Below are 14,550 nucleotides of genomic sequence, written 5' to 3' on the forward strand. Positions count from 1 at the left end.
GTTTGCCAAAGAAGAATGGTCTAAAATTCCAGCAGAGCATTGTAAGAAACTCATTGATGGTTACCGGAAGCGGTTGGTCACAGTTATTTTGGCTAAAGGTTGTGCAACCAAGTTTTAGGCTGAGGGTGCCAATACTTTTGTCTGGCCCATTTTTGGAGTTTTGTGTGAAATGATTAATGTTTTGCCTTTTGCTTCATTCTCTTTTGTGTTTTTTCATTTAAGACAAATTAAATGAAGATAATAATACCAAAGAATTTGTGTTTGCAATCATTTTCAGGAAGAAACTGAGCATTATCTGACAGAATTGCAGTGGTGTCAATACTTTTGGCCACAACTGTACACTCGTGTGTGTGTATATATATATATATATATATATATATATATATAGATAGATAGATACTGTAGATATACCTGTATGTCATCTTCCCTGTATAAAGTGTATGCCTGTGTGCATCTACACCTTTATATACTTTATATAGTATATACCTGTGTGTCATCTCCTCTTGTTTATAGTATATACCTGTATGTCATCTCCTCCTGTATATAGCATATACTTGTATGTCATCTCCTCCTGTATATAGTATATGCCTGTATGCCATCTCCCCTGTATATAGTATATACTTGTATGTCATCTCCTCCTCTATAAAAACGGCTATAAATAGTAAATCAAACTCCCCTTTATCACCCCCTTAGTTAGGGAAAAAATAATACAATTTTTAAAAAAGTATTTATTTCCATTTTCCTGTTAGGGTTGGAGTTAGAATTGGGGGGTTTCCACTGTTCAGGGACATCAGGGGCTCTCCAAATGCGACATGGCGTCTGATCTCAATTCCAGCCAATTCTGCGTTGAAAAAGTCAAACGACGCTCCTTCTCTTCTGAGCTCTGCCATGCGCCAAAGCAGTGGTTTACCCCCACATATGGGATATCATCGTACTCAGGACAAATTGCAGAATAACTTTTGGGGTCCAATTTCTCCTGTTACCCTTGGGAAAATAAAAAAAATTGGTCTTGAAATAAATTTTTTTGTGAAAAAAACTTAAATGTTCCTTTTTTTAAAAAACATTAACCCCTTCATGACCCAGCCTATTTTGACCTTAATGACCTGGCCATTTTTGGCAATATTGACCAGTGTCCCTTTATGAGGTAATAACTCAGGAACGCTTCAACGGATCCTAGCGATTCTGAGATTATTTTTTCATGACATATTGGGCTTCATGTTAGTGGTAAACTAGGGTCAATAATGTTTGCATTTATTTGTGAAAAAAATGGAAATTTGGCGAAAATTTTGAAAATTTTGAATTTTTATTCCGTTAAACCAGAGAGTTATGTGACACAAAATAGTTAATAAATAACATTTCCCACACGTCTACTTTACATCAGCACAATTTTGGAAACAAAATTTTTTTTTGTTGGGAAGTTATAAGGGTTAAAAGTTGACCAGCGATTTCTCGTTTTTACAACAAAATTTACAAAACCATTTTGAGGGGTCTATATGGCAGAAAATACCCAAAAGTGACACCATTCTAAAAAACTGCACCCCTCAAGCTACTCAAAACTACATTCAAGAAGATTATTAACCCTTCAGGTGCTTCACAGCAACTAAAGCAATGTGGAAGGGAAAAATGAACATTTTAATTTTTCCAACAAAAATTTTCTTTTAGCATCAATTTTTTTCATTTTCACATGGGCAACAGGATAAAATGGATCCTAAAATTTGTAGGGCAATTTCTCCTGAGTACACCGATATCTCATATGTGGTCATAAACCACTGTTTGGGCGCACGGCAGGGCTCAGAAGGGAAGGAGCGCCATTTGACTTTTTGAATGGAAAATATGCTAGAATATTTAGCGGTTGCCATGTCGCGTTTGGAGAGTCCCTGTGCGCCTAAACATTGGAGCTCCCCCACAAGTGACCCCATTTTGGAAACTAGACCCTCCAATGAACTTATTTAGCTGCATAGTGAGCACTTTTAACCGCCAGGTGCTTCACAAATTGATCCGTAAAAAAAAAAAAAGGACTTTTTTTTTCACAAAAATTTTCTTTTAGCCTCAGTTTTTTCATTTTCACATGGGCAATGGGATAAAATGGATCCTTAAAATTGTTGGGCAATTTCTCCTGAGTGCACCGATACCTCATATGTGGTCATAAACCACTGTTTGGGCACACGGCAGGGTCCCGAAGGGAAGGAGCACCATTTGACTTTTTGAATGGAAAATTAGCTCCAATCGTTAGTGGACATCATGTCGCGTTTGGAGAGCCCCTGTGTACCTAAACATTGGAGTTCCCCCACAAGTGACCCCATTTTGGAAACTAGACCACCCAAGGAACTTATCTAGATGTGTGGTGAGGACTTTGAACCCCCAAGTGCTTCACAGAAGTTTATGACGCAGAACAGTGAAAATAAAAAAATATTTTTTTTCATAAAAAATGATTTTTTAGCCCGCTATTTTTTATTTTCACAAGGCTAACAGGAGAAATTGGACCACAAAAGTTGTTGTGTAATTTGTCCTGAGTACATCGATACCCCATATGTCAGAGGAAACCACTGTTTGGGCGCTTGGGAGAGCTCAGAAGGGAAGGAGCGCGATTTTGGAATGCAGACTGATGGGATGTTCTGCGGGCATCATGTTGCGTTTGCAGAGCCCCTGATGTGCCTAAACAGTAGAAACCCCCCACAAGTGACCCCATTTTGGAAACTAGACCCCCCTAGGAGATTATCTAGATGTGTAGTGAGCACTTTGAACCCCCAAGTGCTTCACAGAAGTTTATAAACGCAGAGCCATGAAAATAAAAAATCATTTTTTTTCCTCAAAAATGATTTTTTAGCCCGCTATTTTTTATTTTCACAAGGGTAACAGAATAAATTGGACCCTTAAAGTTGCTGTTCAGTTTGTCCTGAGTATGCTGGCACCCCATATGTGGGGGGGAACCACTGTTTGGGCGCACGGCAGGGCTCAGAAGGGAAGGAGCGCCATTTGACTTTTTGAATGGAAAATTAGCTCCAATCGTTAGCGGACACCTTGTCATGTTTGGAGAGGCCCTGTCTGCCTACACTTTGGAGCTCCCCCACAAATCACCCCATTTTGGAAACTAGACCCCCTAAGGAAGTTATCTAGATGCATAGTGAGCACTTTGAACCCCCAGGTGCTTTACAGAAGTGTATAACGCAGAGCTGTGAAAATAAAAATATTTTTTTTCCTCAAAAAATGATTTTTTTAGCCCGCTATTTTTTATCTTAAAATAGTAACAGGAAAAATTGGACCCCAAAAGTTGTTGTCCAGTTTGTCCTGAGTACGCTGGTACCCAATATATGGGGAGGGACCACTGTTTGGGCACACGTCGGGGCTCAGAAGGGAAGTAGTGACGTTTTGAAATACCGAATTGATGGAATGGTCTGCGGGCGTCATGTTACGTTTGCAGAGCCTCTGATGTGTCTAAACAGTGGAAACCCCCCACAAGTGACCCCATTTTGGAAACTAGACCACTGAAGTAACTTATCTAGATGTGTGGTGAGCACTTTGAACCCCCAAGTGCTTCACAGAAGTTTATAACACAGAACCGTGAAAATAAAAAAAAAAATTTTCCTCAAAAAATGATTTTTTAGCCCACAATTTTTTATTTTCACAATGGTAACAGGAGAAATTGGACCCCAAAAGTTGTTGTCCAGTTTGTCCTGAGTACGCTGGTACCCCATATGTGGGGGGGGACCACTGTTTGGGCACACATCGGGGCTCGGTAGGGAAGTAGTGACGTTTTGAAATACCGACTTCATGGAATGGTCTGCGGGCGTCATGTTACGTTTGCAGAGCCCCTGATGTGTCTAAACAGTGGAAACCCCCCACAAGTGACCCCATTTTGGAAACTAGACCCCTCAAGGAACTTATCTAGATGTGTGATGAGCACTTTGAACCCCCAAGTGCTTCACCGAAGTTTATAACTCAGAGCCGTGAAAACAAAAAAAATCATTTTTTTTCACAAAAATCATTTTTTTAGCCCCCAATATTTTATTTTCCCAAGGGTAACAGGAGAAACTAGACTCCCAAGGTTGTTGTGCAATTTTTCCTGAGTACGCTGATACCCCACATGTGGGGGTAAACCACTGTTTGGGCACACATCAGGGCTCGGAATGGAGAGAGTGCTGTTTGACATTTTGAACGCAAAATTGGCTGGAATAAATCGTGGCGCCATGTCGCGTTCGGAGACCCCGTGATGTGCCTAAACAGTGGAAAGCCCTCAATTCTAACTCCAACTCTAACCCCAACACACCCCTAACCCAACTCTAATAATAACCCTAACCACAACCCTAACGCCAACACACTCCTAACCCTAATCCCAACTCTAACCCTAACTACAAGCCTAACCCTAATCCCAACCCACCCCTAACCCTAATTCCAGCCCTAACCCTAATTCCAGCCCTAATTCCAGCCCTAACCCTAATTCCAGCCCTAACCCTAATTCCAGCCCTAATTCCAGCCCTAACCCTAATTCTAGCCCTAACCCTAATTCCAGCCCTAACCCTAATTCCAGCCCTAACCCTAATTCCAGCCCTAACCCTAATTCCAGCCCTAACCCTAATTCCAGCCCTAACCCTGATTCCAGCCCTAACCCTGATTCCAGCCCTAACCCTGATTCCAGCCCTAACCCTGATTCCAGCCCTAACCCTGATTCCAGCCCTAAACCTGATTCCAGCCCTAACCGATTCCAGCCCTAACCCTGATTCCAGCCCTAACCCTGATTCCAGCCCTAACCCTAATTCCAGCCCTAACCCTAATTCCAGCCCTAACCCTATTTCTAACCCTAATTCCAACCCTAACCCTAATTCCAACCCTAACCCTAGTTCGAACCCTAAATGGAAAAAAAAATATTTTTTTTATTTTATTATTTGCGCCTGGCTATGGGGGTGATAAAAGGGGGGTGTATTTACTTTTTTCTTCATTTTGATCACTGTGAGAGTGTATCACAGTGATCAAAATGAAAAATGAACGGGCAACCGGCAAATTCATGGGCGCCGCCATCTTGGACAATGGCAGTCGCACTGCGCATGCGTCCGCCATTTTGCAAGATGGCGCCACCCATGATCCGGATGCCGGGAGCCACGGCGGGACATCGGGAGCATCATCGGAGGTCCCGGGGGGATCGGAAGGTGGGAGGGAGCGATAGGAAGGGGAGGGGGAGCAGATGATGACGGCAGCGACCGATCGCCGCCGTCCATCGGTGGCGGGGGCCGATCGGCCCCGCCAGTCGGTGTGTGGGGGGGTCGGGTGTCGGTGTCCTGCCATGTCCGATGCTATTGCAGCACCGGCCATGGCTGGATTGTAATATTTCACCAGATTTCATTGGTGAAATATTACAAATCGCTCTGATTGGCTGTTTCACTTTTAACAGCCAATCAGAGCGATCGTGGGCACGTGGGGGCTAAGCCACGCCCCCAGGGATTAACTGTAGAGTGTCCTTTGTGTGCGGGTCGGGTGACCTTTCAGTGACCCCGGTCACCCGACCCGCAGGGGGGCTATTTATAGCATGACGCCTACGTAGGCGTTGCAAAACTCCTGTGAAGCACCTGAAGGATTAATAAACTTCTTGAATGTGGTTTTGAGCACCTTGAGGGGTGCAGTTTTTAGAATGGTATCATTTTTGGGTATTTTTATCATATAGACCCCTCAAAGTGATTTCAAATGTGATGTGGTCCTCCCCAAAAAATGGTGGTGTAAAAATGAGAAATCGCTGGTTAACATTTAAAGGCAACCTGTCATCCCCCCAGGGCATTTTTAACTAAAAGAGCCACCTTCAGCAGCACTAAGGCTGCATTCTGTGATGGAGGCTCTTCTGTTTCTGACCCCCAATAACAGCGAAATATTGACGTTTATAATTTGGTCCTCATACCTGGAATCAGTCAGAGAGGTATGGAGTGTCCCTCTGTTTAAGCCGCCTCCCAGCTGTCCATCAACCCCCCTGTAGCGTCCGGCAGCGTCTCCTCCTGTGTTGGATGCTGGAGGGCGCCTGCGTTGTTCCAACAGTCCTCAGTCATGCGCAGTATGCGCTGCCCGAGAACTGGCATCAGGATATCAAGCCTGTGTGTTTTGTTGTCCCCCTGATCCCCCCCCGCAGTGTATTATGAAGTATTCACACTGCGGGGCTGGGAATCTTGCACCTGCGCATTGAACAGCTTTAGCTTCGCCTGCCCCCATCTCCCTCCACCTCTTTCGTTTTCCTCCTTTGGCAGCGTCTGATCAGCTGAGCGGTTCACTGGCAGTTCAGCTCATCAGACGCTGCCAAAGGAGCAAAACTAAATAATGAAAAAATAAAAATAAAAAATAAAAAACTAAGGAAAAGTATCTTCTATTAATACAAGAGATACATGCCCATAGACCTGAATATAAAAATAGGCCATCAAAAAGGACCATGATGCAAAAAAGTGCATGTGAGAAATATGACAATACATGGTAAAAATGTGTATGCACATAAGTATACACACATCTGCATACAAACTTTTTTTTTCTTTGCCCCCCGTGCAGATCCATATTCGTTTACTTTTGTAAACTTGTCATGTGATGTGGGGAGCGCTTCCTGTTGAGGGTGCTGACTCATTGACGTAGCTACGCGTCTCACAGTGCCGCAGACTTATCCTCCGCCTAGCGGTGACGTCCTGCTGGTGGGGGTGTGTCTGTGACGTCAGACACCGAGTCCACTGCCTCTGACTCGCCATCACTTGACCGGAAGCACCGCTTTCTCGCCGCTCAGAGAGGCTTCCTCCCATTAGCACATATAAACCGGCTTATTACACTCAGACATCATGCCCCCCGAAGAAGCAAGTAGCGAAACTCGCGTTGGGGTCCCGCAGCCCACATCACAGAAAGGTTGGTTTTGTCAAAAGGTTTAGAATTTGCATGTATTGCATATAATTAGTTTTTGCCTGATATATCTAGATAGTAGTCACAACTAACATTGACTTATGGTTCCCTTGTCTGAGGCTACATTGCAGACCTGGCTATAGCATCACATTATTCTCTTCAGACTAGTGTATGTATTTCGGCAGCAGTTATATCTGATATCAGGCTACATTTTTCTTTCTCTGTGTTCCATGTTCTACTTTGTAGGTCCTTTGATTGATCATTTCATTATACACTTCTGCACCTTATATGAATGTTGACAAGGAATTGTGCCTTTTTTATATAAAGGATATACAGTATATGTAAGTGTGTATATTTTTTGTATCCTTTCCCCTCCTCATTTGTGATGGGTCATAAATCTTCAATACTATCATTTTTTATGCACTCTATTAGGTCATAATCAATATTTGTAACTGGTCATTTGTAGGTCCTTTCAGGGATCACTTTATTATGCCCTAATGCACCTTATATAAATGATGAGTAAAAATTGCGCCTTTTCATATCAGGGATATATACATATATATACTTAATATTTTTTGTATTTGTTTCCCCTCCTTACTTGTAGAGAGTAACAAATTTTGAATACTATCTATATATTTTTGTGCATTTCACTAGGTCATTATTATTTTATGCAACTGTTTACATATCACCATTTTTTACCCTTCCTTATCCATGTGTGGTAACCGGGTGTTGCTGATTCCCTTATATATCTCAAATTCTGTGATTTATTTATTACAGACTTGTATTTTATTAATTTTTGGATAACAATAAAATTATATATTTTATTTATTGCTCTTGGTTCCATTTTTTCTTTGGTATATATATTGTTCTAATGGATGAGCTTTAATACTGATAGCCTTTTTTGGTACTAATGTTATGATAGGTTGACACTCTGCTCTTTCCACCTCTACCAGCACGAGACTTTGAGCTTTTGCTCCACCTTCCCCACTTTAATGACAACCTCTTTGTACCCCACCTGTGTCAGAGGTTGACCATTACTTGCTAGTAATGACAAGTCACCATCAGGAAGTTGGGTGAGATCAGCATCAGTCCAATATCTCTGGCACAGTGTGTGAGGCATTGTGGTTACCTGTGATCCAGTGTCCATGAGGGCGGTAAAGGGGATACCATCCACTACCACGGGTATAAGTGGACGTCCTCCAACATACCTGTTTCTCCAGTTAGTTGGACCAGATTTTCTTACTCCTGGGGGTTGGTCCTCGGCCCCAGGCGTCGCCCATTTAAGGGACATTCCCTTTCAATATGATCAACCTTATGGCACCGTCTGCAAATGGGTCTCCCAGAAGAGTCAAATCGGTCTGTTGTTCTCCTGCCGGTGCGAGTCAGTTGTCGCTGATGTTGCGGCATCCTCTTTGTCCGTCGCCATGGGATATCATCCGGGCTTGATGCTAGTTGGATCCTCTCTGTGGGGGAACAAGTCTGGAGAGTCTGAACAGTTTTACATAGAGCAGCCATATTTTTATTCAGTTCATGTACTTGCAGCCGGAAATCTGCAGTAGAATCATCAACTGGAATCTGCACATGCTGTACTGCAGGCACCTGGGGTGATGATACTGCCCCCTGGGGGTATGTAACTGCTGGATGTTTAACTGGCTCAGTGCAGACATAGGTTGATTCTCTTAAGATACGGATGGATCTGTTCTTAAACTGAACGAAGTCCATGTCCGGATTCTGCAATGACATCATGCGCAGTCGTGCCTTACTGGAATCAGACAAAAGACCTTCAATGAACTGCTCTTTCAGCATTTTGTTCTCATCTCTTACACTGTCTGGATCAATTTGTTTAATGGCCCGCAGCGCCTTCTGCAGGTTTAAGGCATAGTCTCTAATACTGTCCTGTGATTTTTGTCTGTAGCTGAAAAATCGCATCTTTATTTCTGAAGCAGTGCGGGTGTCAAAAGTATCCCTTAGTCTAGCAAAAATGTCTTTTACAGTCTTTTTTATCAGTTGCTGGCCAAGATTTAACTTCTCTCTGAGCAGCGCCACTAAACTGACTTGTAAGTATACTGACTTTCTGCTCCTCTGACATAGGGTAAATTTCAAACATGCTGCACAGCTTCTCTTTGAAGTCAATTATGGTGTGCGATTCGCCAGTGTACTGTGGCAGCCATGTCACACCCAGTATATAAGGCATGGTGAGAGACAATATGGGAGCTGCAGCTGCTGCACCCTGAGTGTCGCCGGGATTAGACATCTCCCCCCCTAGTTAACCCTTGCAGGGGTGCGACTCACCGCTTCAGTTGCTGCAGGTCGTTGCTCCTGAAGGACTTTAGGCACGCACGGTATCCTGTTCATATCCTGTTCGTGATGCCAAAATGATGTGCCCCAGTGGCCGTGGAATACTCGGTACCGGGCCGGTCGTCTTAAAGGGATATGTCACAGTGGCAGTGACCCGGTCCGTGGCCCCAGGCGGTCATGTAAAAGGGTAGTATTGATTAGGGATAAAGTTTAGGTAGTGATTTGTGATGCCAGTTGGAGTGTTCGACTGTAGTATAACCGGCACTGCAGATGATCCCTGGGGGAGTAAATGGTGATGACAGTGCAGATGTTTAACCCTCTTCAACCAGGGCTGACCCCCAGAGATTGTGATGGAAGTAGAAGGCACAAAGTAATAAGGCAGGAGACAAGGAAAGTCACTTTATCATTTACTTTAGTTCAGGTGCAGTTCAGAGGAGATATTACAACTCTCACCAGGATAGTCTGCTCTGCAGAATGGGAGTTATCCTTCACTCTGCTGTGACATAGTGTAAGCTTCCTGCTAATCTAATCCCTTCTGGGACCAAGGCTTCCCAGAGTTTAGAACTTTCCAGTATAGCCACTACTCACTGTGTTTTCCTCCTCTGGCAACTTGCAGCTTGGTTCCTGTGTGAAGCTCTTCCTGCACAATCCTTCACTGATCTTAGTTTTCTGCAGTTTTTCTGGGGGAAACACTCCACTGTTGGTTGTATAAACTCACACAGTCTCTCAGCTTACCACCCTGCTCTGAAAGCATGGATGGTCTAGGGGCTGATTCCCTGGTTCTTATTAGCTTTACTCCTGGGATGGAGCTCATGTCATCATGGCTGCCAGGTGCGTTCTTCTCCTTCTTTTTCACTGAAAACAACAACTCCCGACTCCTCCCCCTCCCAGTTAGGGTATATCTGCAAAGCTCTAAGCTTCAGACAAGTAAGGGAGTGAGGTAAATTGTGTGTGTTGTGGTCTCTAGCAGAGAAAGCATAACTCCCATTACTTGCAAAACAGCACATATTTAACCTTTTTGTGGCGGCAAAGACGCAGGGTGCCCCATTGGCAGCTCTGAGGTATAACAAGGGCCGCCGGCTCTTTAAATATTCTGCACAGGCCCTGGTGCGTGCACTCTCTCAGTGCACACGCTGACAATGGATGCGTCGGCTGCGGCCCTTGTCAGCGTGGGCAAGCAGGAAAGCGTGCACACAGAGAGCCTGTGCAGAATTTTGAAAAGGCCGCTGCCACGGCACGCACAGGACGCCTGCCTGAACTTCACTCTGTTTGACGCTGGCCAGACACTGAGAACAGGGCTCTCGTCACCCTAGCCGGCATCCGTTCCAAGTCCTCTGCATCTCCGATGCTGGATGAACAGTGGACCCACCTCATCCTCCCCCCATCTCAGGTAAGTACCAAGATGAAAGCTTTTTTATGAATATACAGCATTTGCAGTTTCAACCTATATAATGTACATAGAGGCTGTATGTACAATATATAGGTGATACTGCTGCATATAATCACTGTATCACCTATATAATGTATGTATAGCAGTCTATATACATTATATAGGTGATACTGTGACTCCTATAAATGCAATATATGCATGATGATACTGCTGCATATATACTGTGACGGCTGTGTATAACCCATATAGACCAGCCCCAGTGTAGATGTGTGTGTGTATACATACATATACACTGTGGCTGGTCTATATGGGCTATACAAAGTGGTCGCAGTATATATTCAGTACACAGTGGTGTAACCTATATGGCGTACATGCCACAGTCGCAGTTTTACCTATATAGGGTGCTAGCTGAAGAGCCCGGCGTTGCCCGGACATAGTAACTAACTGTGGTGTATTTGTTATAACAAATTATAATGATTATATTGCACATAAATTGTTTCCCGGGCATAGTAACTAACTGTGGTTATAACAAGTTATGATTATCCTCCATCCCATAGTCCAGTGCCCATATACCCATCATACATATCCTCCATCCCATAGGCCCATATACCCATCATATGTGGCTACCTTTATGACATCATTGTCGCAATGGCAACCTATTATGACATCACAGTCACCATGGCAACCATTATGACATCATCATCAACATGGCAACCATTCTGACATCATCATCGCCATGGCAACCTATTATGACATAACCGTCAACATTGCAACCTATTATGACATCAATGCCGCCATGGAAACCATTATGACATCATAATGCGGGGCTTGAAACACACACACATACATACACATATACACTCACTGGCCACTTTATTAGGTACACCTGTCCAACTGTGTGTTAAGACTTAATTTCTAATCAGCCAATCACATGGCGGCAACTCAGTGCATTTAGGCATGTAGACATGGTCAAGACAATCTCCTGCAGTTCAAACCGAGCATCAGTATGGGGAAGAAAGGTGATTTGAGTGCCTTTGAACGTGGCATGATTGTTGGTGCCAGAAGGGCTGGTCTGAGAATTTCAGAAACTGCTGATCTACTGGGATTTTCACGCACAACCATCTCTAGGGTTTACAGAGAATGGTCCGAAAAAGAAAAAAAATCCAGTGAGCGGCAGTTCTGTGGCCGGAAATGCCATGTTGATGCCAGAGGTCAGAGGAGAATGGGCAGACTGGTTCGAGCTGATAGAAAGGCAACAGTGACTCAAATTGCCACCCGTTACAACCAAGGTAGGCAGAAGAGCATCTCTGAACGCACAGTGCATCGAACTTTGAGGCAGATGGGCTACAGCAGCAGAAGACCACACTGGGTACCACTCCTCTCAGCTAAGAACAGGAAACTGAGGCTACAATTTGCACAAGCTCATCGAAATTGGACAGTAGAAGATTGGAAAAACGTTGCCTGGTCTGATGAGTCTCGATTTCTGCTGCGACATTCGGATGGTAGGGTCAGAATTTGGCGTAAACAACATGAAAGCATGGATCCATCCTGCCTTGTATCAACGGTTCAGGCTGGTGGTGGTGGTGTCATGGTGTGGGGAATTTTTTCTGGGCACTCTTTGGGCCCCTTGGTACCAATTGAGCATCGTTGCAACGCCACAGCCTACCTGAGTATTGTTGCTGACCATGTCCATCCCTTTATGACCACAATGTACCCAACATCTGATGGCTACTTTCAGCAGGATAATGCGCCATGTCATAAAGCTCGAATCATCTCAGATTGGTTTCTTGAACATGACAATGAGTTTACTGTACTCAAATGGCCTCCTCAGTCACCAGATCTCAATCCAATAGAGCATCTTTGGGATGTGGTGGAACGGGAGATTCGCATCAGGGATGTGCAGCCAACAAATCTGCGCCAACTGTGTGATGCCATCATGTCAATATGGTCCAAAATCTCTGAGGAATGCTTCCAGCACCTTGTTGAATCTCTGCCACGAAGAATTGAGGCAGTTCTGAAGGCAAAAGGGGGTCCAACCCCTTACTAGCATGGTGTACCTAATAAAGTGGCCAGTGAGTGTACATACACACACACTCGTTTATCTAATATATAAAGCTCAAGTGTGTGTATGTATGTATGTGTGTGTGTATGTCCGGGATTGGCATCCGCACCGTCGCAGCTACAGCCACAAAATTTGGCACAGTCACACGTCTGGACCTCGAGAGTGTCCTAAGCTATGTTGTGAGGCAAAATTTTAACCCCGCGCGTTCCAATTCACCAAACAATTTTGCCCCTATCTACATAATGGGGAAAAAGTGTGTATCAAGCCCCGTCCCTCATTATGATGTCATAATGGTTGCCATGGCGACGCTGATGTCATCATAGGTTGCAAGCCCCGCCGCTCATTATGATGTCATAATGGTTGACTATGGGATGGAGGATGTGTGATGGGTATATGGACACTGGACTATGAAATGGAGGATATGTATGACGGGTATATGGGAACGGGACCTATGGGATAGAGGATGTGTGATGGGTATATGGGCACTGGACTATGGGATGGCGGATATGTATGATAGGTATATGGGCACGGGACTAGGGGATGGAGGATATGTATGATGGGAATATGGGCATGGGACTATGAGATGAAGGATGTGTGATGGGTATATGGGCACTCGACTATGGGATGGCGAATATGTATGATGGGTATATAGTCATGGGACTATGGGATGGAGAATATGTATGATGGGTATATGGGCATGGGACTATGGGATGGAGGATGTTTGATGGGTATATGGGCACTCGACTATGAGGTGAGGAGTGTGTATGGCACCGGAGATGCACTTGCAGTGTGTCTTCAGCAATATGGCGCTGGACAGCGCTATGGGCATGCACGTACTCCGGCGCCAGACTCCTCCCCCGGCCTCCAGCAGAACGTGGTGACAGCGCTGGAGCACAGGAAAGAAGGATGAGTGTAAATGTTTGTTTTTTTTTGTATGTGTGTAGTTTAATAGGAGTGAGGGGTCCATGCATACCAGGCTAGGGGAGGTGAGAGGACCATGCATACCAGGATAGGGGAGGTGAAAGGACCATGCATACCAGGATAGGGGAGGTGAGAGGACCATACTTACCAGAATTGGGGGATGAGGGGTACCATGCCTACCAGGATTGGGGGATGACAGGACCATGCATACCAGGATTGGGGGATGAGGGGTACCATGCATACCAGGATAGGGGGGGTGAGAGGACCATGTATACCAGGATTGGGGGATGAGGGCGTACCATGTATACCAGGATTGGGGGATGAAGGGTACCATGCATACCAGGATTGGGGGATGAGGGGTACCATGCATACCACGATAGGGATGAGGAAGTACCATGTATACCAGGATTGGTACATGAGAGGACCATGCATACCAGGATTGGGGGATGATGGGTACCATGCATACCAGGATAGGGGGTGAGGGGACGATACATACCAGGATAGGGAGTGAGGGGGCCATGCATTCCAGGATTGGGGGTGAGGGGACCATGTATAGCAGTATAGGGGGTGTGTGAGGGGACCATGCATACCAGGATAGGAATGAGGGGTGCGATGCGTACCAGGATAGGAGGGTGGCAGCACATACCAGGATGGGAGACCATATACCAATTAAAATGCTCGCCACCCGGGCGTAGAACGGGTTCATAGCTAGTATATATACCTGTATGTCATCTTCCCTGTATAAAGTGTATGTCTGTGTGTCATCTCCACCTGTATATAGTATATACCTGTGTGTCATCTCCTCCTGTTTATAGTATATACTTGTATGTCATCTCCTCCTGTATATAGTATATACTTGTATGTCATCTCCTCCTGTATATAGTATGCTAGCTGGAGAGCCCAGGGTTGCCCGGGCATGGTAACTAACTGTGGTTAGTTATAACAAATAATAATGAATATCCTCCATCACATAGTCCAATGCCCATATACCCATCATACATATCCTCCATCCCTTAGTCCCGTGCCC

At 44.7% G+C, this 14,550-nt stretch overlaps 2 long non-coding RNA genes across 2 annotated transcripts in view; one reads left to right on the forward strand and one right to left on the reverse strand.

Moving 5' to 3' along the window:
* Positions 1-713: 713 nt before the first annotated feature.
* LOC141087873 (uncharacterized) lies at positions 714-5,929 on the reverse strand. Its single transcript, XR_012231748.1, has 2 exons — positions 5,885-5,929; positions 714-984 (listed from the first exon to the last, which is right to left on the reverse strand). It is a non-coding gene; the product is annotated as an uncharacterized lncRNA (long non-coding RNA).
* A 56-nt stretch (positions 5,930-5,985) lies between these two features.
* The window catches only part of LOC141087872 (uncharacterized), a 43,309-nt gene continuing 34,744 nt past the window's right edge, over positions 5,986-14,550 (forward strand). The window contains exon 1 of the long non-coding RNA XR_012231747.1: positions 5,986-6,858. This is a non-coding gene — a long non-coding RNA (uncharacterized lncRNA). The remainder of the gene's footprint in view (positions 6,859-14,550) is intronic.

Source organism: Dendrobates tinctorius, unplaced genomic scaffold (assembly GCF_039654945.1).
Source record: "Dendrobates tinctorius isolate UK_male_01 unplaced genomic scaffold, ASM3965494v1 ptg000036l, whole genome shotgun sequence".
NCBI classification, from domain to species: domain Eukaryota; kingdom Metazoa; phylum Chordata; class Amphibia; order Anura; family Dendrobatidae; genus Dendrobates; species Dendrobates tinctorius.